This window comes from Macaca fascicularis, chromosome X (assembly GCF_037993035.2).
Source record: "Macaca fascicularis isolate 582-1 chromosome X, T2T-MFA8v1.1".
NCBI classification, from domain to species: domain Eukaryota; kingdom Metazoa; phylum Chordata; class Mammalia; order Primates; family Cercopithecidae; genus Macaca; species Macaca fascicularis.
The window spans coordinates 38,959,007-38,986,470 of record NC_088395.1 but is presented as its reverse complement, the minus strand read 5'-3'; the positions used below and the strand labels follow the sequence as shown (position 1 = coordinate 38,986,470).

Below are 27,464 nucleotides of genomic sequence, written 5' to 3'. Positions count from 1 at the left end.
GTGCAACGTTGGCACAGGGGACATGCCTGGTCCGTGAGGAAGGAAAGAAAGATCGCCTAGGGTTGGAGACCACATTGTTCAACAGAAACTGCCTTCTAGCACTCAGGAGTCTCCTTGGTGCTTTCCTCACAAACTACCAATCTGCTGCCCGTGATGTTTGAAAGCAAAGCAGTGTTTAAAGCCCTAAGCTGGGGGTCGGGAGACATGGGCTTCATCCAGTCCTGTGACTTCCTTTTAAGACTTTGGACAGGCCATGCTCCCATTCTGGGATTCAGTATCCTCCCTCATAAAATAAGGGAGTTGAGTTGGGGGTCCCTGAGCCCTCTCCCAGCCCTGCCAGCCCCCACAGCCAAGGTTAGCTCTAAGACCTGCATGTGGGGCCTGCCTGAATCCACCACAGCTCACAAACATTATTAGAACAGAAGTCCTAGTCGGATTTCATTTTTCTTCCAAGGCTGTTTATTGCCTAACAAAATGTACTTAGTGGTAAATTCGTGACTGTGATGTTAAGTGTAGGCTACGAAACCAGAGACAAAAAATATAGTTAGGGGAGGGGTGTGCAGCACAAAGCCAGAAGAGGGAGAGTTATGCAGAGGGTGGGGAAGCCTTGAATTCACAGGAGCATCTCATAAACACAGGCACCGTTGCTTATTTATGCACATCCTATGCCCTGTCTGGGTTCCGCGTGGTCTCCACTTCTTGTTAGCTTTTCAGCTGCACACCAGGCCCCAGCTGGTAGTGGCTAATTGCAATCAGCAGGTGAGAAATGTAGGTTCTCCGAAAAGGAATTATCTCCAGCACTGGGAACCATTCTGGGAAATGTAACAGACCTGGGAAGAGAGGGGGAGATGTTTAAAACCTGAACTTCTGTGAAAAGCATTAATTGAAAAAGACAGCACCGCGCACCAGGAACCCATGACTTGCTCGCCTGAAAATATAATGAAGCGACTTAGTGTGGAAGGAAAGATGGGGGAGCATTTCCATTTCTGCACAAGCAACTCCTGCCTTGTGCACACAAGCCCTGCCTGCCCTCTTTTTCCAAGAGACCCAGAGAGCACAAAGGTTTGTTCTTGTAATTTCATGGTTACCTTTACATTTTTTTCTGCGCGAGTAAAATGACTTCACCAAACTAAGGACTTTTTATTTATTTTTAAAAGACAGACTGCATGCAATCTACTCTGTAGCTGAATGGCTTTACGAAGTAAGTTCAAAGTAGGTTCACAGTGTCTCGAGGTCACTGAACACCAGGTGTTCATTCAGCCTAGTGCCAAGTAAGAGAGTGGGACATGGGTGCAGCCATATACCCTAAAATGTTATTCAGCTACTTGGGGAAGTGAGCCCTGAGTCAGGGAGCAAAGTCCTGGCTGAAGGCTTGTCTGTGTCCCCAGCCTTAGGCTGCTCTCTGTGGCTCCTGTCAGAAGCACCTAGGGACAGGAGAAGGGCCTGCCTGGGTGGCCTTCATAGGTCTTACTGGCTGGCCCTGTGAAAACCCAGCTGATCACCCACAGATTCGGCTTCTCTCTGTGTGTTATCAGAAAAGGGAGTGAAAAGCGCACCAGAGGGGTGATTTGAATTTCATTTTCTCAATATGTCCCCCTGCGGGGAACGCTGCGTGGTGTGCATGCTGATTCAAAGAAAATTGTCTCTGCTCACAGGGGTTTAAGGCTAGTCATGGGCAGCTCACATTACACAGAGCTGAGAGGCGCCCTGAAAACCACCTGGGGAGGCCACACAACCAGGGGACTGGCCCAGCCACCTTTATGGAGAGGCTGCGTGATCTGGGCAGGCCCCAGAAGCCCTGAGGACTGCTGTGTCATCATCTATAAAACCAGCGAATTGAATGCCGCGACCCTTCACCTCACTTCGCTTCTTGGATTCCACAAAAGGCAAATACTAAGATGTGGCTTCAAATACAAAAGATTCGCTCCCCAAAATAAATGTTGCCTGGGGGTTGGGGGAGGGTGGGTGGCTTTGTCGTTTCTTCCTTTTGGTTGTTTGTAGGACAAAGGGGAGGGGGAGGTTAGGCTCCAGAGTCCATCTCAAAAAGAATCACAGTCCCTGGTGGGAGGTCAGACTAAGGACAGATACTCTGACAGGCCAGGGAATCTTTGTACACCTGCAAGTACTCCCCCTCCTTCAACTCCCCAGCCACCTCATGGGCCAAAGGAATGTCAGAGGAGAGATTAAAGTCTCAAGGGGAGGAGATAAAGAGGCCTTGAGACCTTCAGCCTTGGAGCCAAACTCCAGGCTTTGTGATCAAAAGACAAATAAACAGCAATTCCCACTGGGTCTCTCAAATCTGCTGAGCGGCACAAATGTTTCCTCTTTATAAACAAGCTTACCTGGAGAAGGCAAAGAAAACCAGACCCTGAAATCCCACGCCGTTTTTGGCAGACCCCTCAGGAGAAACTGCTGCAGACAGCTTATCAAGTGCCTTTCTTATAGCTCTCTGAAATAAGATGTCCAAGTTTGATAATAAACTGCAAACAAACGGAATCAGCCCACTCGTCATACCAGCTTCCTCATCCTGACACAGGGAAGGTTTCAAGTATGAGAAGGTTTACAATTAGAAGTCGCCAGAAGGATTTCAGAGGCCACTGGCTCAGGAAGATGAACAGACAGAGTGGATCGCCTGTGGCCTCTTTTCAACAAATATTAGGCTCTGTACTGCCAAATTGCACAATTCTAGGGGGCAGTATTCACATTGAAGTCTATAAAGCTGTGTTCCAGGGGGCATCATTCAATGGGGAATGCAGTGCCAATGGTGTCCTGTGGAGTGAAGAAAGACAAAGGCCACAATGAGTGCCCACTAGGTGCCACCACTTGGATACACCAGAGCACATATAAAGCAAATCTCTGCCCCAGTGACACTTACCTTCTCATTAGTAAGTTACGTAGGAAGGTAGACGGCAATGGCCGCCATAGTAAGACTATATTAGCATGAAGAGTGGGGAGGGTTGCAATTTATAGTAGGGTGGTCAGGGAAAAGTTCATGAAGATGAAGTTACTTTAGAGCAAAGATGTGAAGAAATGAGAGAGTGAAACCTGTCAGAAGGCTCTCTAGGGTAAGAGGGATCCAGGTAGAGAGGACAGTGAGCACAAATGTCTTAAGGCAAGAGCATGCCTGGTAGAGCCAAAGTGCACCATGGGAGCCAGTGGAGCTCAAGTGGAGAGGCTGAGTGTGTCTCTGCAGGTCCTGAGTGCAGTAGAGAATCACAGAACATTATCGCTGGTGCCCTCACTGCTCCATCAGCCTGCTCTGCCAGGCTGGGATCTCAGTAGCCACCTCACAGGGTTCACAGGACTCCTTAGTTCTCCATTAACTAACACCTAGTCTCGGATATAGTCCCGTTTAATTAATAACCAACTAGGAGTAATGCCCCACCCCTCTGAGTCCCTAGCTCACCTGCATTTCAATGAGGGTGGCTGTAAAGACAAGTCAGGCTTCAGACCTCAAGCAGCAATCTTGGAATGCTGTGAGAGGACTGAGAGATGCTGAATTCTCCCTGCTTTGAAGTGCTGGGGACCTAAGGCCATGGGGTCTCCCACATAATTCCCTGCCACCGTCATCTGAGCAGGGCTCCTCATAGTGTGTCTTGGAGATGGAGACACGTAGAAAGAGAGAGGGTGACTTAAGGTGTCCCTCACCAACTCCCCCAGGCTTACTGCAGAGACAACACCCTCTTTCTTCTCCTATCTCACCATACACAGAGTGATCGAATGAAAGTTTGCCTGACCCTCCCCCACCACCTTTTCCCACAAGAAAGTGGAGTAACCAATGGCGAAAATGAACTGCATCTTGGACTCATCTGATTTTGCTCAGAATCTCTGGCTCAAGCATCTAAGATTGATTCGGTCTCTGTCATACTTACGTACTCAAATGCCCTGGCACAAAGAGTAATGCAAGCAGTGTCTACCCTGCTCAATGTGAGATGGGGCTTGAGGGGGTGACCCAGGCATTTTGATGACAAGTTTGTGGCTGAGCGCCCAGAAGATTTCTTTGGCCAGGACCTCCTCATTTGCTTTCCAGCATTTATCAACACCAGCAATGTGCCATGCCAACAGAGCCTCTAAGCAGAGGCGACACTGGAAGCAGGAAGCCTGTTCTCCTGGAATCCTGGGGGACCTGGGCTCCACTGCAAGGCTGTGTGACTGTATCAGTTAAGGTTCAGTCAGAGAAGCAGAACCACCATGAGGGTCTAGAATAAGGGCTTTATGATAGGGACTGGACCTTCCACAGGTGTCGAATCTGATTAAGCAGTCTATGTAGGTCTGTTGCTCTGCATCTAGCTTTGAGCCTGAACACAGTAGAGTTTGCTGTCAGGAAGGAGACACGCACATGAAATCGGGGAGAACATGGACAAACTAGAACCCACCCTGGACAGACGAAAACCCCATCAGTTTCTCACCATCTTCAACTTTACTGATGCAGGTGACCTGCAGGCTAGGCCAGTGCCCTTTACCAACATAGTTGCACACACGCCCAGTCTTGGGACCCCAGAAGGCCAAGGGAGGAGGCCTGGATGGGACTGGAGAGGTTGCAGGCCTGGCTGTCACCCACATCAGCAAAGTAAGCCTTCAGATCAGTGATGACACCTGTGAGCTGCAACAGTGCCCACTAGCCCTTCTCCTGACAGTCAGAGCATAGGCATGACTGCTGCTTCACTTCCACCTACAAATTACACACAAACTTCTCTTCTGACCAACTCCAACCAGAGAGAAAAAAAGAAAGGAATTCTGGGAAACACAGTTCCAGCTTAGCTACTACAGTACAAAGCCACCACAGTGACTTTGACATCAAGCCTCAGTTTCCTTGCCTGTAACATCTAGGGGTTGGCCTAAAGAAAACTGTTTGGGGTATCCACCATACGAGGAGCAGCTTATTTTCTCACTCATCTGAAAACCAGCTAGGAAAGCATGCTGTACCAGGTCTACCCGCATTGTGTGCTGAGGTGCCAAGAGAGCTCCAATACTATTGCAGCTTTGGGAGTCTCCATTGGCTGGAACGACTCCAGCATCTTAGCCCTAATCCTAAGAGGAACTCCATGTTCTGAGCACATGCACCTTGTGCCATTTCCCCCCCTTATCCAGGCCAGGAGGAGAGAAGCATTATCATCTGTCTTCCCAGGTGGTAAACCTCAGATCCAGCATGCTGCTGGACTGGCACCAGTCACCTGGTTAAGTGGTAGTTGCAGGTGGCAAAGATCCATGCTCCATCTTTAACATTCAGGCTGAGAAATTCCAGGAGATTGCAGAAAGACCTTTAGGCTGCCCACAATTCAATTAACAATCTGAACCCAAACATTTCACTAGGAATTCACCTTCTAGGTGATTCCAGAAAACTCTAATAAAACCTAAGGAGAATTTTTCTGAGCAAATAAATGTGAGCACTATGATCTGTGGGGAGCTTTCCGCAAAATATAACCTTTGCAGGCTCTACTTTTAGGCACCTGGAGGGGAAAGAGAAGTAAAGACCGTATACAATAAAGACAGATGTAAATTCAGAAAAGGAACTGGAAAAAAATTAAATTACTTAAAAAGAAAAGAAAAACATTCATTTACAACCAAAGAAATGAAGCATGAAAAGAAAGTATCTTTTAAAGACTACCATACCATGGGCCTCAGCTTCCTCGTGGTGGAAAAGGGGCTAGACTTGATGATCTCCTCCAAAATTCCATGAGCTTAGGAGAGCATCGACAAAATCTAAATCGAGCTAAAGGAACCCACATCAGCATAAGCAAAATGCAAAGAAAGGAAGGAAAGAAAATGCCAGAAGGAATGTCTTAATTCATAGCACTTCTTGGAAAGAACTATCGTTTATTGTGAGACGAGTTGAGGCAACACTATAGGAGACTGTGATCTGGAAATTCTGCCCTCTGAACTTTTGTCCTGCAAGATGTATGACTGGAGCAAAGGTATGGTTCAACTGGAGCAAAGTGGTTCAGTTCCAAGCCAGGAGTCCTCAAGTTGCAGAGCGGGACCAGCAGGAAGGGCCAGCCTGGATGCGAGGGTCTGGGATATGGAACTCAGAAGGAGTCATCAAAGGCTTAAAAGTGGGAGAGGGAACTAAATTTGAGTTTCCTCAGCATTCAAAGTATCAAAAATTAAAGTTCAGAAACAAAATCCTAGCTTAGTGAATCACAATATTCTTGCTGAATCCTCACGCTCTCAATGGTTCAATTTAAACACAGCTTGTGTCTTTGTTGTTCTGCAGGCATAAAAGTTAGGCCTGGGCTCTCTGAAGGCAGGAATGCCCTAAATTAGAATTTAGTCGCAATATCTTTTTCTAGTGCAGGGGCTTGGCAAACTGTTTCTGTAAAGGGTCAGATACTAAATATATCAGGTTTTGTAGGCCCTACAGTCTCTGTTGCAACTACTCAACTCTGCCACTGTTACATGAAAGCAGCCATAGTCAATACATAAATGAGAGTGACCAGGTTCCAATAAAACTTTATTTACCAAAACAGGCACAGGCTAGATTTGGCCTGTGGGCCGTAGTTTGCTGACTACTGGTCTAGTATTTCCCTAGAAAGTTGAGTTTGCATGCGCTCAAAATATAGGCAAACTGAGGGTTTAAATTATGCATTATGTACAATTTGTACATGCTCTAATGCAGGGAAGGAGGAAGAAAATAAAGAGAAACAGTGCACAAAAAAGAGATTAAAGACAGCTGATTTTGTTTCAAAAGCCAGAGGGAGAAGAATGCAGAAAAGGACCACGAGGGGTAAAAGGCAAAATATGTTTTGTAAAGGTGGTGCACACACACTTGGGTGAGCATGCAATAATGTAAAGAACACAGGACCAGAAATCAAGGAACCCAGACTCCAGGACGTTCTCTGCCCTGCCCAGCACCATCACAACCTCTCTCTCACCTCAGCTTTCTCTTTTGCAAAATGCAGAGCTTAGACAAATAGCTCTACTATTCTGTTACTCTGCCTAATTCCAGCCTCACAAAGTCCTCAAAATCCAGAGCCAAGCAGGAAACGAAGATGCAGGGCACTGCAGAGAGGGAGCTGTGGGAGTGAGCAGAGGTGGGGATTTCAGTCACCCCTGTCAGTGTCTCTCCATGAGGACAGATCCCTATCTTCTTCCTACAGCACATTATGCTGAAGACATAGCCAAGCTTGTGCATAAATAAACAATTTAATCAGCAGCCCAAAGTTTCCTTTTATCACCCCATCTCCCGGCTAGACTGAATAATTATTTTCCATCTTCTAACTGCTGGACTGTTAAGCATGAGCCGAGGCAAACAGAACACCAGGCATTGTTGAAAACCATCACAGCCCTAGTCTTTCAGGAATGCAATTCCCATGGTGGCTAGGTTTTAAAAAGACCTTGCAATTAAACCTCGTTCTTGGAATGATTGTGCTGTAGAGAAGGACTTCGCAGTGTGGGAGGAAGGGAATGTTTTACATATAGCATGACTGCTATCAGTGCCCTGGCCATTAACAAAGAAAACTATATACTGGTGAGATGCCAAGCAATGCCATCACCAGTCGGAATAGGGACAATATTTCTAAACTCCGTCTGATGACCAACCCATTAGGACTCTCTCAGCCTTACTTCTCCACCTGTAAAATGGAGCAAGAAATGACTACCTTGTGTGGTTACTGTGGAGAATAAATCAGATAGTGAGGAAGAGTATATCACCTAGCTTCTAGCACATAGTGGGTCCTCTCTAAACAGCAGTTGCCTTGATATTATTAATGACTGATACAACTCAATTCTTACACAAGCAAGATCACTCTAATTGGGTGTGAGAATTGCAGGCCTTAAAAAAAGATGTTTTTCCTGCTCTTTATCAATCTTCCCATGGCATGTGCCTCCTACAAAGGCACTCCCCTGTAATAGGCTTGCGGTTGGTGTAGACACTATTTAAATTTGAGAAAAGACATTATGGACCCCACCCATTGGCTGCCATCCCAACTGTGAGGCAGTGTTGACTTACGGAAGTAGATAGGAGCAAGGCTAACTCGGACTATAAAGTTTCTGGGTATCAGACATGCCATCCACTGAGTCACAGGTTTCTTTTGGCAGCTGCACAGTGGAAACACCCTTCCTGTCACTGAGGCCCTTCCCAAATCCACTCCCACTCCTGGCCTCTTCTCAGGCTGCTGTCCATCTCACACAGCCCACCCATGTGGATGGCAGGGAGGGTAGCAACCTACCCCACAACCAAGGCCTTTTCTGGTCCCGACCTCACTGGCTCTCCACCTCCACAGTCCTTCTATAGGCTCATTGTGACTCATGGCAAGTCCTGCAGCTGTCTCCTGACTGTTCTCTGTGACCTCAACCTCAAACCCCTTCATTCCATCCTCCACACATGGCCAGCAGGCTTGTTCCAAAGACCCAGATCTGCTCCTGACCCCACCTTGCTTAAGAGCCACAGCATGTAGAACAAAGTTTGAACATCTCAGCAAGATCTAGAAAGCCTGTCCCAATCTGGCTGCAGCCTCCCGGCAGCCTCACCTCCAGGCCTTTGCATTTGCAGTTCTCTCTGCTTTGCATGCCTCTCCTATCTGCTTGTCCAACTTTTGCTCAACCTTGAACTTTTGCTCATGCAACTCAAATGCCACCTTATCTCTGACACTCCCACTGCAGGTGGCACCAATTGCTCTCCCTTCTATATTCGTGTAGTAACTCATATCTATTCTAGTACTTTTCAAATATATTATAGATACTTGCTGATGGTTTGTGTTCCTGCTCAGATGTAATCCCAATAAGGAGATGAACTGTATTTTATCTCTCTTGGTGTTTCCAGCATCCAACATTCTACCTGACGTTCAGTAGTAGTTGCACAGTACACTTTGCTACATGGAACAGAATGAATTGAGAGAACAAATTCTAAGGGTTTGGGAGAAGAGGAGTGGCTGATGCAGACAATACACAAGAAATCCAGAGGTGCCATAAAGGGAATCTACTAATATTTCTTTATTAATGGTTTTTAATTTTTCTTGGAACTGCCCTTTGGAGAATTATCCAACCTTTCCTGCTATCCCCACTTTCCCACCAAATCGATAACCATCTTTATTCTCAGAGCTGTCAACCATTCTGTATCTATGATTTTGAACCATAATTATAATCCATCCCTTGCCTATTTTTTACTCAGCATCCATGAAGCCCATGAGGCTATGATTTTTTAGCACCTGCCTCATTGCCCTCTCTACCCTCCACCATATGCAACAGTTTTATCAATAGTTTGCATATGTGAAGCCAAGAGACTTCCCATTTTGGTATAATAATGTTCTGGGGATCCACAATAACAACCTCCTGCATAATCCTTTTGCTGTTTTCCCACCCTGAGGCCCAATAATAAGTTCCACACCCCTTGACAGGGGACATAAGGTCTTCCACACCCTATCCTTCTCCCCACCTCTCTGACTTCTGTACTTGCCACTGTCACCTACTTCTGACTGTGACCATCCTGAGCCTGTTCTCTGAGAAGGCAAGGTTCTGTTGTGCTGCTTTGCTTTCTGACATGCTGTTCCTAGAATGTTTTGCCCTCCTTCCCCATCTAGTGAATTTCTATTCATACTTCAAGGGCCAATTCAGCTGTTACCTCCTTGGAGGCAGCTTCCTTGCCAATATCGCTTTCCTTCCCGCCTAGACAAACACTGTATGTTTCTATAATAGAATTCTCCCAACCTCAGTTGTTTCTTCTTTTTATTTCTCTTTAAATTTTTATTTTCTTTTTGGATATCAGGTGCAGATTATTGGATTACTTGTAAGCATCGGCTAATGAAATACTCTCATCATTGGTCTATGCATACCTCTTAAGTACTAGGAAAGCCACTACCCAAAACAAAAGCTAGCATCTTGGAACCTTGCTAATAGCCTACACTTCATCACGCCATCAATTTATACCCTTTTCTCCCCATTTGAGAAAATGTATCATCATCTTGAATCATATATGTATTCATCATTCCCTTTCCTTTTTATGTAGTTTTATTGCAACTAGATAGATTCCTTTAAAAATATAGAAATATTTTATTTTAGTTGTTTCCAATTTCAACAAAAAACCATACCGTATGTAATATTTTGGAGCCTTATTTTTTCAGATTTCATGTTGCTGAAATTCATTTGTATTTTTCTGTGTAGTTGTTTTTCATTTATTTAGACTCCCGCATGTGTCCAGTGTGTGTAAATACCACAATTTTTCTTCCATTCACCCTTTGACAGGCATTTGGTTTAGGATAGGGTTGCCAGATTTAGCAAATAAAAATGAAGAACATTGAATTAAATTTGAACTTAAAACATGAAAATTTTAAACTATAGCCTATGAAATCTTTGGGACATACTTAGACCAGACAGAAAAAACAACCCGATTTGTTGTTTGTCTGAAATTCAATTTTAACTGGGATCCTGTGTTTTATCTGACAACCCTAGGTTGGGAACTGAGCTGCTATGAACATTCCTGTACGTGTCTCCTACTGAATATGCCAGGGTTACTCTTAGGAATAAACCTAGATGTGTGAATGCTCGACTTTAGGAGGTAATATCAAACTGCTTTCTTAAATGGCTATTCTTGAGAACTCTTGAACCCCATCTCCCATTTAGAAAATACAAGAAATGGTCAGAGTGTGGGAAGAGAGGCTTGTATGTGAGGAGACTGGAACTGAGTCATAGCTCTGCAGTGAATGCCCTCTTCTCTTGCTTTTAAAACAGAGGTTGGGGTGTTACTCTTTAACCCCAAGACCAGTGAGGGACCTTCAAGGTGCTTTGCAGTATATTCGCTATGGTTAGTAATCACAAGGGACCTCACTTACACCCACAAAAGCTAAAGCACACTGTGGGTTAGAGTTTGCCTCTTGCCTGGGGTCATCTAGGTGAGAGAGAGGGACCATTACATGCTTTGGCAGCCAAGTCAGTGGAGGCTGCTGCTTTGGGGTGACCCTGGATTCCCAGAGTATGTTGGGACAAGAGATGTGAGAGTATGGTTCACAGGTCAGAAGTGGCTATAGAAGAGAGAGCGCTGATGTGAAGCAGACTTCAGTCCTGACCAGTAGTGCAAGGGCATCTCATCATAAAGAGACTGGAGGTGTTCTGCCAGATATCTAGCTGAAGAGTAGTCCCAAGCCACTACACCTTATGGAGACATATCAGTCAGAGGTCAAGAGAACCATAGGAGAGAGATCTACGGCCATGGGAACCTCTGAAAGGGCCAGTAGTGCACCTCAGGAGGGAAAAAGTTGGCTTCATCCATCTTCCATGCCCACAACCAGGGTCCCAGCTTTAATCATCTGAAAATGAGGCCCCAAAAGAGCAATGTCACTGCCGAGTCAGAGCTATCTGCTTCCTGGCCTCTTCTCCCTCTCCAAGCTTCATTAGTGGCTGCAACAAAATGACAGCTAACAAATAGAGGAAGAGGTGAACAGGCAGAGAGAAGTTCTCCTCTCCTCTACTCTACCTCCTCACGGCTGTCTTTCAGATTAAAAGAGACCTGAACCAGGCAGAGAAGACTTAATGGCAAGCCAAGCTTGGAGTTGTGACTTATCACATGTTGAATGGAACATTCTAATTACTCAGTTGTGACTTTCTATTACCTAACAATGAGTAGAAATAAGACTTGCTCAGGTTGCATTTGATTTTGGGGAAGATTACCCTCCCTGAAGAGAGTCAAACAATCAAGTTTTGCTTTGTTCACGTCAGAGGCTATGCTTGTCTACATACTGGTTATGCAAGCATGTCCTGATTTATACTCATTCACCTCTCACATACATTCAACCACATCCAACCAGCCAAGAAGTCAAAGGGTCCCCTCTCAGCCACCTCTGCATGGGAGTTCTTTCCCCTTTCTTTCCCAGCCACCTTCTCTTTCTCTCTTCCTTTCTTTCCCCTTCCCTTTCTAATCCTCACTGTAGAGCCTACTGCATGTTTATACTCAGTCTCCAGACCTTTCACTTCCAAATTCTAGGGCCTTAGTTCTCACTTTATAAGGAAAGCAGGTGCTAGAAGAATGAGAGGCTGGCCTGGCAGGTGACAGGTAGGATCAGAAAGGCACAGTAGAATGTGAGTCTCCTGTTGACAAGTTGACTATCATGGATGAGAGTTTAGAAGTGGCAAATAGTTTGAGTGAAAGGCCATAGGGACCAGCATTCAGTCAATTTTTATCTCCAATGATGAAGTTATAAAGGATGTACCTAGCATATGTGTGGATGGCAAAGCTGGGAGGAAGCCCTAATATAACAAGTGATAGAATCAGGACTCAAGATCTTAAATGAATGGGAGGAATTGTTGAAAGAAACAAGGTAAAATCCTTGATAAGTGTAAACATCTGTGCTGGATTCAAATAGACAACAGCACAAGTTGAGGAGACTCAACTCCCTTTTAAAAAGCTCCAGGGGATTTCTTGGCTTGATATGAGTCAACAGCAAAGCATGGCTGCCAACATAGATGTTCAGAACCAGACTTGGCCAGATCACAGCAGAGAAACTAGGGAAAGGATGACATTGTCAAACTGGAGCATGTCAGAGCCTAGTGACCAGGAGAGTAAGAGGTCAGGAAATTTCGATATACGATAAATAGATGAATAAATGGGACACTTGTACCTAGAGAAAAGAAACAGAGAGTCACAATAGTAGCTTTTAATGGGTTGAAGAACCATAAAAGAACCATATTGTAAAAGAGGGGTTAATTCTAGAAGGCAAAACCACAGCAAAAATTACAGAGAGGTAACGTGTGGCTGAAAATACTAAAGAAATCTCTCTCAATCAGAGCATCACAACCATGGAACAGGCTGCTTCATGAGACAAGAGCACTCCAGGTCATCTGAAGAAATCCAAAGGAAGCTCCAAAATGATGTACAAGGGTTCTGGCTTCCAATGTCCCTTTTGTTCTTGACTTGCTATGATTCCACGTTGGATTAAGTGGGAACAGCCCAAACTTGGGAAGCAGGTGAATTACAGAAGAAGGTCTTAACATGTACAGATACTAGCTAAATCTAAAACCAAGTAAATGGTGTGGCCTGATGAAAGGCCTTGGGGGGCCCGAGAGAATGGAGGTGAGACAGGACAGAAATTAGTTAGTTGTTGTTATGTTTGAAAGACAGATTTAGAACCTAATATTCAAAGGGTTATCATAATCAGGTCCAGTACTAACAAACAGCATTCATCAAGCACTAATAATAAGCAGATCCCAAAGGTTCCTGTCTCCTGAAATTAAAAGCCAAATAACTCAAGTCCTGTAGGGTCAGAAGTGGATGAACTGAGAGTTAAGAAGGAGCTGTGAGGCTAGATCAGAAGCCAAATACTACCAGATAGTTTTGTCCTGCCAAATTTAAAATACATATTTAGGGTCTGGTTTTAAACACGTACTTAACTTCAGGGAGACTGAATCTATGTGTGGTACCCCTTGGGTGCTTGTTAAAAATACAGTCTCAGGCCCTTTCCCAGACCTACTGAGCCAGAATCTGCATTTTGCCCAGGTGGTTTGCAGATGTCTTCACATTTGAGAATCACTGTTGTACATTAGAGTTGAAAAAAATGTGGCTTTGTTGCTGTCTTGTGCTTTCAATGGCCATATATTGCAATTTAAATATGAGACACATGACCTGATAAGTATGAACATATTTGTGAAGATAATAGTACAGGATCTTTGGCATGAAGACCGTCCCGCCTGCAAAATAGTCCAAAAGAGGTTCCTGTGGTTACAGAAAGACCAGCAGTTGCTACTCAAGTGATTCCATGCAGAATCAAGAAGTTGGGTCTAGTCTCAAGTAAAGAGAATGTGAATCTCAGAACCAGATGGCATCTAAGAGGATAGGTTAAGTGAGAACTAAACCATCACAGAACTAAACCACTGCTCTGGAATCCACAAATTCAATGTTAGGAGATAGAGCCCTTAGGGTGGTGAAAGTGAGCATATTGCCATTCCTACCCTTTAGGTGGCCTCTCATTATTTAAAATACATGACCCCGTGCTCTAACACTGGTGGCATTTGGTGGTATTTTGGAAGGGCTGGCATAAGAGACCTGTCTAGTATAATGTAAAGGGTACCTGGCATGTGGCCTGGAATGGAGCTAGGACAAACAAACAGAATTTTAGATTTTACAACAAAAATGCCTTGAAACCTTTTTCGCACTGCCCAAGTGTTACATTGTTTTTTTGTAGTGTGAGAAACAACCTAAGAAACCAAGATAAATGCAAGCACATCAAGGCTTAAAATGAAGGATAGTCTGGCCTTAAGTGAATTAGAAAATCCATGATTTTAATTCACATCTCACCCACAAGAGGCAATGAAATGGCCTTTTGATTTGTCCCGGTTTTAAGACTAAACATCTTACGTCATCAAACAAGAATGCTCACGACCATTACTCATCCAGTAATGTTCCACCACTGAAAATCCCAGGAAGCGCTTTCTTTAGATCAACATTTAAAGAGTTCAGCCTCCCAATCTCCATGGTTCGGCCCTATAACCAGGTGCAACTAATTCAGCAGGCGAAGCCAAAGTTCACAAAGCACAAATCTTGAAAAGTCTCCAATAAAACCCAAGAAGGAATACTAGTTATCTCTGTAATTCTTACTTACATGATCTTTTATCCTGCTCCATAAATCAGAAGGAAAAAAGTAAAATCTTTTTTTTTTGCCATTGTAGCAGGACACTTCATGTGCAAGCAGACAGTGTGCTGGGTCACCATGCTCTCTGCTTTGTGGGGCCACTTAAGTGACTGGCAGCCCTCATAATCTGCAACAATGAGTGTCTGGAAGCAAGGACAAGATTCAGGAGGAGTGGGTGGCTGAGGGGTATGCAGGAGACCTGAGAGCTACAGAGGTACAGATTTCCATCCCACATCCTTCTCCAAATGCCCTCCTGCACCGTGTCTCAGACAATCAGGAAATACTAACCAGCAGCTGTTAATCACCAGTAACACATTTTTCAATAAGAAAGTCATGTTTATTGGTAACTTTTTCCCTGGCTCTACCCAAGAGGGAGGTTGCTCTCAAAACTCTGATATCCCGGGATCAGAAAAGAACCAGCTTACTCCAAGGCAAAGCACATTTCATACCTCCTTTATCCATCAGTTCAGCCAAATAAACCAGTAATTATTTAGCAGCAACTCTGGGTTGGTGCTGGGGAATGCCAAAACAAAACGTGCAAGATTCCCTCATGCCTTCGGGGTCACTGTTTTGTTGGGTGGAGAGGGGGATAAGATAAACTAACATGAAAAACTAGAAATGAAAAGCAGTAGATAATAAATGTCAAGAGAGGGTAAAAAATAAAACTTATAGTGATTGCACTGAATTCAAGTGAAGTGCATTAGGACAGGAATGGAGTTTGCAGTGGGAACAGTCAAGATGTCTGTGAGCCTGAGGTCATGAAGAGGGTGGGTGGGACTGAACCATGCATGGACAGCTTCACAGCATTCAGGGATGGCCAGGAAATATGGCAGACAGTTCAGCTGGGCTGTTAAACTGGGAAGGAGTGGGTGCAACTGAGCCATTGTAGGGGACAAAGGCTGTAGTAGAGGTTTCTACTCTATACAGGACTCTCACTCTGGCTTGCTACATGGCCTGGAACAAACCTTTGTAAAGTAAGGGCAGAGCCATTCTGAAGAATGGCAGGATTAATTAGGTGCCCAACCTTGATTGTAGGGAGTCAGGATATCTCTCCAACTCCACCTTCTGCCCTACTGGCTAGCCTCCCGGTTATTCTAAAATCTTAGGGATGCTCTCTTTCCCCAAGGAGACACAGAACCAATGATTGCAAAGTCAAGTGCATAATCACAAACAGCAGAGCTATACATCATGGGGTGACCCTGACAGAGAAGGAAACATGCAAAGCAGTGCCATCACCACACCACAGTGCCTGGGGACCCCGGAAAGCTCTGACTTTCACATAGCTGGTCCCTGCTTAGCATTGTTCTCATTCCTCTCAGGGACATTTCAGGCCTATGTTGCTTTTCTCGGGCCTCCGGCCCAGCCTCCACAGCCTGGACTCGCTGAAGATGTCAGTGCCTCTACAAATTGATAAAACTTGAAGCCATGGAGGTTTGCACCCACCACCACCCTTTCTCATCTACTGGCTTAACTGCATGGCACCCACCCCTCCTCAGTCCCACCTCTGATCTCAGAGAATGAGGTTAGCCTTTTGTTCAAGGCCAGTTACTCCCTAACAGCTCTGTCACTCACCCCACTTCTTTTTTCTGACACTGCATTCTTTCTATTCACTTTCTCCTCAGACCATAGACATGATAAATATCCCTCTAATCCAGACACACACACACACACACACACACACACACCAGTCCTCCCTTTAATTTCCTTTGACCATTGTCAATCACTTCATCACTCTCTTTCCCTTCCCAGTCACAATCCTTCAGAAGTTAGTCTATGCTGCCTGTTTCTTCTTCCTCAATTCCATTCAGTCCTCATTACTGGCTCTTGGAATCCACTCTTGTTTCACTGAAACATGCTATCTTTAAGATCGTCAATGACCTCTTCATTTCCAAATCCAACAAAGCACCTTTTTGTCCTTATCTGCTGTATTTGACACTGTTGTATTTTCACTGCTTCTTGAATCTCTCCATTATCTTGGTTTCCATGTCCCTGGTTTTCCTCCTGCCCCACTGTTTCATTACTGACCACACTGAGGAATCAAGTATCCTCTCCTTTCAGAAGCTTCTATAACATCCTATCCTGAACCATGTAGCTCACCTCTGCTCCCTTAACTCTCTGGATCTTACTAAATTATATTAAAATTGTCTGTTTATGTGTTGGTTTCCTTTATTAAGCAAGGAACCCCTAGAGGAAAGTGACTGTTGATTAATCTTCATACACCTAGTATCTATCACAAAGTACAGTGCCCAAAGGCAGGCAATAAAATTTGTTCAACTGCTTTAGAACAAATGCCGAAGACAAGCTAGACTGACTTTTAACATAAAAGTTATTCAGGATTTTATTTCTGAGAACACAAATTCTCTCTCGTTTACTCAAAGACCCATGATCTAGAGGGGTGGCCAGATTTTCAAATTGACCTATGGTGAGGAAAGCTAAGGTTAGCTCCACATTCAGTGGGGCACCTTCAAACCCTATTCTCAAGGTCTTCCTTAGTCCGCTTTTTTGTCTTTTGGTTCACCATGCAGCTGAGGTCTTCTACTGACCTGACCTTGTGTTTGTTTGTGGGTGCCTAGATTATCACTGAACGAAATGTGGCACTCAATCATTTACCCCTCACAACTCCTAGGCAGTTCTGTAGCTACCTTGAAACTCCTTGACTGGAGAGTCTGTGTTTACAATTGGTTATCCTTCTACATATTTATAGCAATAGTAGTCTTTATGTAAACCAATGTTACACATATTTCTTCCAGACTTTTACAGTGTCTCTTTCAAAAAAACACTGGCATTCTGGAATCCTATGAGCCTGCACTATGATCATTATTATAGGAGAGTTGGTATGTTATCAACACGTGGAATTTCTAATCCAACATGCCTCACATTGTTGTCATTACCTTAGCCTTTCAATCCTGTCCCAGCATTTATAATGGAACGTCTTCCCTTTCCTGGGTTGTCCTTATTTCTACTTAGTGACCCTGACTTGAGATGCTGATGCTAATCTGGAAGATTTCTTATGCATGGGTGTAGACCCTGGTAGCTTTCTTGGGATGTGCTTCTTTTCTTCCCCCTTGTCTTGGCTACTTGTCCTGGCTTCTGCACCACTGGATCTGACCCAAGTTTACTGTTCTAGTCATTCATGAAAGAGCCATACACCAATCACCACAGATAGCTTCTTCATTCTTCTTTCATTTGTCCACAAAGGCTTTCTCACAACTCTCCTTATGCCCTTAACTCTTGATATGGTTTGGCTGTGTCCCCATCCAAATCTCACCTTTAATTGTAATAACCCCCACATGTCAAGGGCGGGGGCAAGTGGAGATAATTGCATCACTGGGGCAGTTTTCCCCATACCCTTCTTATGGGTACTGAATAAGTCTCACAAGATTTTATGGTTTATAAAGAGTAGTTTCCCTGCACACGTTCTCTTGCCTGACACCATGTAAGATGTCCTTTGCTCTTCCTTCATCTTCTGCCATGATTGTGAGGCCTCCCCAGCCATGTGGAACCATGAGTCCATTAAATACCTTTCCTTTATAAATTACCCAGTCTCCAGTATGTCTTTATTAGCAGTGTGAGAACTGATTAATGAACCTCTTATAAGAAACTGAGCTCCAGGAATAACTGCAGGCTTATGGCTTCCCTCAAACAGCCATCTCTAACTAGCAGGTCAGGATCATAAAGAATAAGTCATACTGAACTTATAAACACTTCATTGGCCCACTGGGTATTTGAGACAGTGTGCCATGGATTGATGTTAGGTTGCAGGGCATGATGGGATGCACCTGAATGGGATTTGGAAGACTTCATCACTTAACTCATAGTGAGCCTCTGTATAAGCCATTCCATCCTTTTGGCCTAGATGATCTCTGAGGTTCCCTCAAGATCTACTAGTTTGGGTTCCTGGTTCAAGAGGTTCCTCCAGGGCTTTGAGAACCACTTAACTATCCAAGAGAGGCCTGAAGGCCTCCAGGGACATCACTCACAATGACCTGCTAACAAGGTCATTTTTATTCAAGTTTTATTCAAGCATTATAAAGATAGTAGAGAGGGCAGCCAACTGAGTGGTTAGCTGGGTCTCTGAGGCTCTTAAGACCTAACTAAAATGGAAATACCATATGCACATGGTTTGGGCTCCCTGATGTTTGAATCCATAGGATTGTTGCCCCCTATCCCCTGGAACCAGGCCTCTTGGAGCATTTCTCTGGATATGGTTATCTAGAGATTTCCATTATCCTTCTCTTTCTTTTCTGGTGTCTCACCAGCAGAGGACATGCCCAAGGCTTTTGGCTATGCTCACAAGTTCAAGATCACCTGTACATTCATTGTACAGAATAAAGTTTGGCAAATTTTTTTTGTAAAGGATTAAATCAAAAATATTTTCAGCTTCGCAGACCATATAGCCTCTGTCAGAATCACTCAACATTGCCATTGTAGCATAAAAGCAAACAATGTATGACGAATAAGTATGGCTGTGTTCCAATGAAACTTTATTTACAAAAATAAGCCAGAGGACAGATTTTGCCCAAGGACTGTAGGTTGTCTATCCTCAATCTAGTTCTAACCACCACCAGCTGGAACTGGTTATCTGGTTCTTCATTAGGGACAACTGATTTGTGGAACTGAGTTGATTCCTTTTGTGGGTGTCCCTTTTGTTCGCATAATCCTGCATGGCCAGATTATTAAGGATGCCATGTATTATAAGATTAGGACACAATCTGCCTGAAGGCATTAAATGTTGACCTTAAGGTCAGCTAGTACCATGGCCCCATATGTCAACTAACATTTTATTCTGTGTGTCAACAGATATACTGCTACTTTTAATCACCATTTGCCAAAGTCATTCTCCCCAAAGGCAGAATTTTAGGCAATACAATGCTATCTAACCTGAGTACATTGTTGTTAGACTGAATTTCAGCAATGACTATTGTGGCTTCAGTTCCAGATGGTTACCATTTGTCCTAGCACATGTGTGCTAATAGCCTGTGTTACAAGTAGAAAAAGTTTCCATGCCCTCTTCCTTTCCCTGTTTCTATTCCTGGTCCCAGAGTAGTTCAGGCTCCAGCTTTCTGTGGTTTCTGCAACAAGTTGCTGAGATTAGTTTAGAGTAGAGGACACAGGTGACAGAACAGTGTTGTGAAAAGAACACATGCTTTTGAGCTACAGAAGCATAGGCCCAAATTCCAGCTCAGCTCCCAGTTTCAGTTTCTTTATTTGCAATACAGGAATGATAGTGCTAATACCTACCTCAAAGGGCTATTGAGAGGATGATGTGGTATAAAAGGTGAGAAAGTACTTTGTAAAGAACATTTGGCCGTTGTTGTTACTGCCTCAGATGGTGACAGGCTTAGCCCCTCCCTGCTCCCAGTTGTCATTGTTCAGAGATATTTCCTAACTGTCACACAGCGCAGTTGGGAAAGAGGCCTCTCTAGCTGAGACATGACCAATCTCCATCAAATGGCTGCTCAACACAAATCCCCTTAAAATTATGGCAAAAATAGAACCTTACCTCTACCTGTAGCACTTTGATAAACTTATCTTTAAATGTCTTCCCAACCACTATGACATATATTCTCTCTATGGTCCTTTAAGAAAAGCAGAAAAAGTACTAGCACATTCATTTTTCAGATAAGGAAACTGAGCAAAAGAACCACTAAAACAATACCCAGAAATCATGCAGCTGTTTACTGAAGAACCGGAAACTAAAATCCTGGTTTCTTGAACCTAAACTAGGCATTCCATAAAGCTACGAACCTTTTCTTTCACAAAAAGAAAGATCTGCTGGGATTTCTCCCGGTTCTATTTTTCATTACAAAGTATTTGGAACACAAGTCAGAATACTATCCACCTGGCCCTTCCTGTGGCATTTATTACCCTGCTTTTTGCCAACATCTTACCCAGAAAATACATTTAACCCAGAAGAGGCTGAAAAGGTTTGTGGAAGTAGGGAAGAGGGAAAGAGGAGCAATTATCCTTACTACTAAAATACATACCAAAAAGAAAAATATTTCTAACATGGAGCTTATGTAGTCTTCTCAAGGCAGAAAAAAGTCAAAGCAAGATCTTGGTTCAGTTCCGTGTTTGCCCAAGCATTGATTTTTGTCTGAGAGCTCTGAAAATGTCTACTAGGTCACAGTAGATGCCTAAATGGTGTGTCCCCACTTCTCATAAGGCTTTATGATGACACAATGTCTTTCGGGTTCCCAAACTAAAGTTGCATTAGTCTCATCTGCAGAAATAATATGTTCTGCCTACTGGTCAAACCAGGTGTGATGCCAAGGAGTAAATAGCTTCCCAGGAGGACCCAGGTCAACACAGCACACAGCTGTTGTGTCTCATTGACTAGCACATACTAGGTGTTGGGCACTTTGTGGCACATTTTAATATCTTAGAACTGAATCTCTTACTTAGACCACTATTGCAGGAGGACACAGACCCCAGGAAATAATCTATTGTCCACTTACATATTAGTTTCTATTACCTTATTTTTATGACTATTATTTATTCAATTTCTGAGTAGGCATAAACTCACATGGCTCAAATAAAAACCATTACAAGGCATATAAATGAAGAGGCTCCTCCTCATCCCTTTCCCAGTCTCCCCTCACCATAGGTAACTACAGTTATTACTGTATTTCAACAAATCTAAGATGTCATCCATTTTAAGATGCATCGTTATTTTATGTACCACTAAGAAAGAAAATAATATGGCTAATTGTAATTCTAAAATGACACATAATGGAAGACATTTCAATTTCACAGATGTTAAAATGTGAAAAATGTATATCATGGAGTCATTCCCTAATTCTTTATGTATATACAAACAAATATGAGTATACATTGTCAGTTCTACATGCTAAAGATAGCAATGAGTACACAATAGTCTACTCAGTACTTTTTTCACTTTAAAGTATATCCTGGAGATCTTACCATATCAGTAGATGGAGATCTGCCACATTTATTTTTACATCTATTGAATGTACATGATATAATTTATTTCACCAATCCTCTCCTGTTGTACATTTGGGTTGTGCCCAATCTTGTGCTATTTCAAATAATGCTTCAGTGAATAGCCTGGTGTGCCCATCATTTCACAAGAGAGCAAGTGTTTCTATAGGATAAAATCTTAAAATTGAATAGCTAGGCAACGTAGAGTAGGCAGTCACAATTTTGATGAATATTGACAAGTTTTCTGCCGCAGGGGAGCACCAAATCTACCCTCGACAATTAAGGTATGAGCGTGCCTGCTCCCTGTAGCTTTGTCAATAGACAGTGAGTAGTCTGTTGTTGTTTTTAAATCTGAGAGGTAAAAATAAATAGTATATTAGTATAGTTATGAGTGTGTTTGAGCATCTTTTCATAACTTCTGAAGCTATTTATATTTCCTTTTTTGTGAACTATCTTGTTTACATCATTTGTCCATTTTTATATTATGTTATTATTCTTTCTTATTGATTTTTCCAAGGAGATTTGTGCATTGTGATGCCGCTGACAACTTTTCTTCTAGTTTGTCATTTGTTTATTGTTGCTGTTGTGTTAGTTGGGATTTTTTGTTTTTGTTTTGTTTTTAGAGATGGGTTTCTGCTCTGTCACCCAGGCTAGAGCACAATGGCATGATCATAGCTCACTTCAGCCTTGACCTCCTGGGCTCAAGCAATCTTCCCGCCTTAGCCTCCCAAGTAGCTGGGCCCACAGGCACATACGACCACACCCAGCTAGTTTTTCAGGTTTTTTTTTTTTTTTTGTATTTTGTGGAGATGGGGGTCTCACTATGTTGCTCAGGTTGGTCTTGAACCCCTGGCTTCAAGCAATCCTCTTGCTCTAGCCTTCCAAAGTGTTATTTTGTTTATTGTACATTTTTCCATGTAGAGACTTTAGTCTGATTTTTATGTAGTTAAATTTATCACCCTTTTCTTTTATGGGTTCTTCATTTCAACTCAGAAAGACCTTGCTCACTCCAACGTTATACAAAAATTCCCCCATGTTTTCCTCTAATAGTTTTTAAGAGTTCATCTTTTTGCGTTTGAATCTGGGATAATTTTTTTTTCCTGTTATATTATATGAGGACTAGATTCATTTATATTTTATCCAGATGGTTAACCAGTTGTCCCAACACTATTTTTTAATCAGTCCGTCTTTTCCCATACTAATAAAAGATTCCACCTTTACATCCAAGTTCCTGTATCTATTTGGTTCCATCTCTAGACTTCCTAATCCATCACATTGTTCATGTGTCTTCTTATTTGAACACTGACTGCTGTGGACTGAATGTTTACATCCCCTTCAAATTCATATATTGGGCTGGGTGCGGTGACCCATACCTGTAATCCCAGCACTTTGGGAGGCCAAGGTGGATGGATCACTTGAGGTCAGGAGTTGGAGACCAGCCTGGCCAACATGGTGAAATCTTGTCTCTACAAAAAATACAAAAATTAGCCAGGCATGGTGGTATGTGCCTGTAATCCCAGCTACTTGGGAGGCTGAGGCAGGAGAATTGCTTGAACCCAGGAGGCAGAGGCTTCAGTGAGCCAAGATCGCGCCACTGTAGTCCAGCCTGGGTGACAGAACAATACTTCATCTCAAAAAAAGAAAAAATTATACGTTGAAGCCCCAACCCCCAAAGTGGCAGGGCCTTTGGGAGGTTAATTAGGTTAAGATGAGGTCATGTGGGTGGAGTCTTCATAATAGGATGCGTGTCTTTATAAGTAAAGCAAGAGACACCAGAACTTTCTCTCTCAGCATGTGCACAAAGAAGTTATGTGAACACACAGAGAGATTATGAGTGTCTGCAAGCCAGGAAGAGGGCCCTCACCAAGAACAGAACTTGCTGGCACTTGATCTCTGACTTCCTAGCCTCCAGAGTTCTGAGAAAGAAATTGTTGTTATTTATGCCACCCAGTTTATGGTATTGTGTTATAACAGCTTGAGCTGACTAAAACATCTGCCTATATTTTTAAATTAAATTCAGTTATTTCAGATGTGCAGTCTAAAGTCACGCTCAAAGACTGGCCACTCTTAAAGCCCCCATCTGGAAACCCACTCTTGAGACTACCTGTTCTGTTTTACAAACCATATGTGTGTGTGTGTGTGTGTGTGTGTGTGTATGTGTATATATATGTATATGTATGTGTGTGTATATATATATATATAGTTTTTTTTAAAGTAGAATTGCTCTAGTCAATGAAGGCCTCCAGGGAGCACTTGGTGCCGTGACATGGCTGCTGTTTAATAGAACAGTAACATTGATCATTATAAATGTGCTGCTTACAGCACCACAGGTACTTATGTACCAGAACCATACACAGGAATAACCAATGCCTCTTAGCAACAAAGACCACTACTCAAACACACCAGAAACTACACAGTCCTTCTTCTACAGACGAAGTCCTATCTGTCTTGCACATATCACCTTCTTCTTCCTACCTCTTAGAAACTCCATTCTGATTTCCCATTTCCCCATCCCCTACATTGTCACCTGGCCCCTGATATTTGATGCCTGTTTTTACCTTACAGGTTACACTAAATTATCTGTGGAATATTTCAGTTCCACTCTCTTCTCACTATCTCCACTACCAACATCACTCTCCTGGACACAGCCTTCTAGCTGGTCTCCCTGCCTCCAGTCTTGCCTCTCTAATCCAGTCTCCATATAACAAACATGGATATTTTCAAAGCACAAATCTGATGATGCCACTGTATTGCTTTGAAGCCTTTTAATGGTTACCCATCGTTTAAGATAATGACCAACATCCTTAAACATGTCTATAAAGTCCCGCATGATCTGGGTCCCTGACAAGCTCTCTACCCTCATCTTATACCATACTTCTTCTTCGTTTCCTCTGCTTCAGCCACACAAGAGTCCTTTCAGTTCCACAAACACATTTTGCGCATGCTTTTCTCTCTACTTGAAATGTTCTTCCTCCCTTTTTAACCTATTCATCTGTCACATCTCAGCTCAAGCACCACGTCCTCAGTGTTTTCTGTTTTTAATCTCCTGAAGTCACTTTCTTTCCTTCAAGGTGCCTCTCTGAGTTCATAATTACATATTTATTTGTATTGTTATTTGATTAATATCTCTCTCATAAGCATCATAAGAACAGGGATTATGTCTTTTTTGTTCACTGCTTTCCTCCAGCATCTAGTATGGTGTCTAGCCCAGCACATATTAGGATAACATAAAATATTAAGTCTATTAAATCCGTGTTTAATATATTCCCATGAAATATTTTAACTTACAAGTAAATAGCCATTTATTCAGCAATGGCTTTAATGCTGCTATATACACATACCCCAGGTCTGTGCAAAGCACTGAAGTAGAAGGAAGAAAGCAAGATCCAAATTCTTGTACAGAAAATGCTGGTGGCTTCCTTCTGCATGTAATGAACAGATAGACTTCCAGTCTGGAAGCAGGAGACTCTGGTTGGATAGATTTTTGTTTCCAGAGTATTCATGGACCAGAACATATTCCTGTCCAATGGTCTAAATGATAGTAAATCTCCAGAGTGCTTGGCACCTGGGCTTAGTTACCAAAAGGCCTACAGCTGTCCCCAGTTCTGGCCTCTCTTCCCAGCTTCCCTATAAGTCTTGAGTTCATCTCCACTGTCCTCATCAAAGCCACCATTTTGTCCAGAGCCACAGGGTCTCTAAGATCTCAAACATGCCATCTCCTCGTAAAGTACTGGGCTTCTTGATCCTAAAAGTCTACAGCTTGGAACAGCAAACCTAAGGCGAGTTGGGGGGACTGTATAGGCTTTTGCTTTCAAAATATTGGAACTTTAATTCCAGGTTGATGAACTATAAGAGAGTCCCCAATGATCTCTTGCTCCTAGTATTTATATCCCTTTGTAGTTCTCTCCCATATAAAAGCAGAGCTGGTGTGAATGGCCAATAAAACATGGCAGATGTGACAGTGTGTAACCTCTATATAAGTTATAAAGGCATTACAGCTTCTACTTTCGTCTGCTGGATCTCTTGCTCTGGGGAAGCCAGCTGCCATGTCATGAGGACACTCAAGCAGCCCTGTGGAATGAGGTTCATGTTAAGAACTTAGACCAGCACCAATTTACAAGCCATGTGAGTGAGCCATATTGGATTGCTGCAGCCCAAGTTGTTATGTAAGTGCAACCTCATGAGAGAACCTGGGTCAAAAACCACCGAACTGAGCCACTCCTGAATCCCAGACCCACAGAAGCCATGAAAGATAATGCACAATTATGGATATTGTAATGCAGTAAATTTAATTTGTTATGCAACCTTAGATACAGGCCATGAGATCAAAAGCACAAGCCCAGTGTCTGGGCTGTGTCTTTAATATTCTGGACACACAACCATTCTCCCTTTCTTATTTACAGCTTTTTTCTCTCTTCCTGTGAGCCATTCTACTTAGAAGAGAATTTATATCTCTTCATTTGGGCTTCCTATATAATATATATATGCTTCTATGCTGGTCTATGTATGTGCAATACAGCATAGTGGTTAACAGGATCAGCTTTGGAGATAGGGTTTCTTAGTTCAAATTCCTGCTCTGCCATTTACTACTTGTATGACCTTGGACAAGTGATCTAACTTCTCTATGCTTTCATTTTCTCATTTCTAGAGTAGAAATAATAATAGTATCTACCTTATGGGCTTGTTTTATGTGTTCAGCACAAGACCCGGGACATAGGAAGTACTCCCAAAATAGCTCTTGTTGTTATTTTCATTACTATCACTGAACTGATCATACTGTGTTGATTGTGTAGTTTTATATCTCATTCCCTCTCCAGAATGAACTTCCTCAAAGCAATGTATTGATGCCACTTATTTTTTTCTCTCCAGCTACCCAGCACAGCCCAGCACGTAGTAGGAGATCAATAGGCATGTCTTACTAGAATTGTCTCTGAAGGAGTGTAGGCAATTTAAAGGCCAGATACTTGAGTCACAGGGAAATAGACTAGAGATACTGTTTGTAGTGCAAGAAAGGAGCCAAAGAAAACACACAGCAGAGCTGATAACTGGGGCAGAAGGTGAGGCAGGAGGTTGCCCTGATGCCCAGAGGGTGCCCTGGCAAAGTTGTCCCAGCTCATTGCATGAGAGGTCCTACTTGCCTTTTAATGCAGGGAGCTCAAGTTTTCCTGCTCAACTCTCAGTCTTTGGCAGGATCTTCTGAATCTAAAAGGCCTTCATTTTTTGCTGGTGTGGGTCAAGCCTTTGACAAATCTCCTTAACTCACTAAACCTTGGTTTCCCCATCTGTAGACTGAAGATAATAACCATCACATTTAAGACTCGGGAATGCTGAGGGTTAAATGTAATCGAGTTGGTAAAGCACTTAGTGCTAGAAAAAGCCCAGTAAATGTTGGCCACTCTTGGCTTGGCAAAAAAAAAAGTCTCAGTGAATACAATCTTTCATTTTCTGGTGTCTTGATGTCAAAGAATTTCAATGATTCTCAAGCTTTTCTGCCTCATTTGCAGAACGAACCAGGACCAGGATTTTCTCTCTCTCTCTCTCTCTCTCTCATACACATGCGCGCACGCACACACACACACACACACACACTTCCTTCTGGAAGAGGTTAACTATTGTGACCAGTACAATTAGCCCCTTTCCATCTGATAACAACCCCATCTAAGGAATTCACAACCGTTAATTAGAGGCACCCGGCAATCTTGTGAGGGAGGAAAATTATCGCTCAGACTCTACATGCTTCTGAACCAAGTTGCTCTGGGGTAACCTCAGTCACAGAGCCTGGGCCTGAGCAGGGACAGAACAGGATGGAGCCTGCCAGCCCCTGGCCCCTGCACACTGCCTCTTCCCTCTTCCAGGGCTCCATGGGGCTGACTGGAGGCCCTGCAGTTGTAAGTTCATTATTAAATCATTTCTCACCGAAAGAAGAAAAGGACTCGAAGCTCCACACACAGTGGTTTTTAAAATGCT

At 43.2% G+C, this 27,464-nt stretch overlaps 1 long non-coding RNA gene across 2 annotated transcripts in view; it reads right to left on the bottom strand.

The window, feature by feature from the left end:
• Positions 1-311: 311 nt before the first annotated feature.
• LOC102129071 (uncharacterized) overlaps positions 312-27,464 on the bottom strand; it is a 189,285-nt gene continuing 162,132 nt past the window's right edge. The window contains exons 1-3 of one of the 2 annotated variants that reach the window (XR_010584089.1): positions 2,876-3,277; positions 2,343-2,769; positions 312-830 (exon numbers count right to left, since the gene is read on the bottom strand). This is a non-coding gene — a long non-coding RNA (uncharacterized lncRNA). Of the gene's footprint in view, positions 831-2,342; positions 2,770-2,875; positions 3,278-27,464 lie in introns of those variants that run through there. The other variant, XR_006695201.2, reaches the window with a different exon arrangement.